Source organism: Pinus tabuliformis, chromosome X (genome assembly GCF_031772625.1).
Source record: "Pinus tabuliformis cultivar Carrire ecotype Pingquan chromosome X, CPIR1, whole genome shotgun sequence".
NCBI classification, from domain to species: Eukaryota; Viridiplantae; Streptophyta; class Pinopsida; order Pinales; family Pinaceae; genus Pinus; species Pinus tabuliformis.
This window is the reverse complement of record NC_142308.1, coordinates 1,656,377,771-1,656,379,287: the sequence shown is the minus strand read 5'-3', so window position 1 is coordinate 1,656,379,287 and position 1,517 is coordinate 1,656,377,771.

The following is a 1,517-nucleotide window of genomic DNA, read 5'->3' as shown; positions in this document are numbered from 1 at the left end:
GTCATGTAATCCGTGCATACTAATATATAGACTCTTTGATTAGATGGAGGATTAATGGGACCTATGAAATCTAGTGCCCATTTCTCAAAAGGTTCAAGAGTTACCTGAGGATTAAGTGGCATTTCATCCCTATGGTTCAGCTGGCCCATTCTCTGACAGCTGTCACAAGCCTTCACATATTTTCTGGCATCTTTAAAAAGTGATGGCCAATAATACCCCATTCTAAGTACCTTGTGAGCTGTTCTTTTATCTGCAAAATGTCCTCCACAGGGGCCATCATGACAAGCTTTTAGTATATCATAAATTTCGTCTTCCCCAATGCATCTCCGGATTTCTTGATCTATTCCTGTATGAAACAGACACCCGCTTATCCAGCTGTACTTAGCACTTTGCTGGATGATCTTTCTTCTTTCTCTGTGTGATAGGTGTGATGGTAATTTTCCTGCAACTAGATAATTAGCAATGTCTGCATACCAGGGTGAGTGAGCAGATACTGCAAATAAATATTCATCAGGAAAAGAATCATCTACTGGAGCATTTTCATCAGTTTTTAAATGAGAAAGGAAATCAGCAACTACATTTTCTTTACCTGGCCTATCTACAATTGTGATGTCAAATTCCTGCAATAGTAATAACCACCTGGTGACTCGGGCATTTGTAACTAACTTATTCATTAAATACTTGATGGCCGAGTGATCAGTATGCACAAAAGTAGTATAGCCAGTAATATAATGTCTAAATTTGTTAATAGCATAGATAACTGCTAGAAATTCCTTCTCAGTAACTGTATAATTTAGCTCAGCTGGTGTCATGTTTTTGCTAATAAAATAGATGGCATAGGGGAGACTGTTCTCTTCCTGTCCCAGGACAGCTCCAATTGTCGTGTCTGAGGCATCAGAGGAGATATGAAAGGGTAGTGCCCAATCAGGTCCCCTCAAAATAGGAGCTGCGGACAACTGATGTTTAAGTTCATTGAATGCATTTTTACAATCATCAGTCCACTTAAATTCAACATTTTTCGTTAACAACACAAATAGAGGAGAAGCTATTTTGGAAAAGTTCTTAATGAATCTTCTATAATATCCGGCATGTCCTAGAAAGCTTCTTACATCAGTTTGCGTTTTAGGGATAGGGAGGTTCTGAATTACTTGTATTTTAGCTGGATCGACTTGAATTCCTAAAAATGAAATGAAATGACCCAGTACAATACCTTGATTCATCATCATATGGCACTTTTCAGTGCTTAAAGCAAGGTGTGCTTCTATACACCGCTTAAGTACTTTTTCAAGATTTTGCAGTGCATCCTCAAAGGTCACTCCATAAGGAGTAAAGTCATCCATAAATATTTCCAATGAATCATTTAACATATCAGAAAAGATCCCTATCACTGCTCTTTGGAATGTTACTGGAGCGTTACACAACCCAAATGGAAGTACTCTGTAAGCAAAGGTCCCCCATGGGCTAGTAAATGTGGTTTTGTCCTGGTCCTGGGGTGCAACCTTAATCTGATTATATCC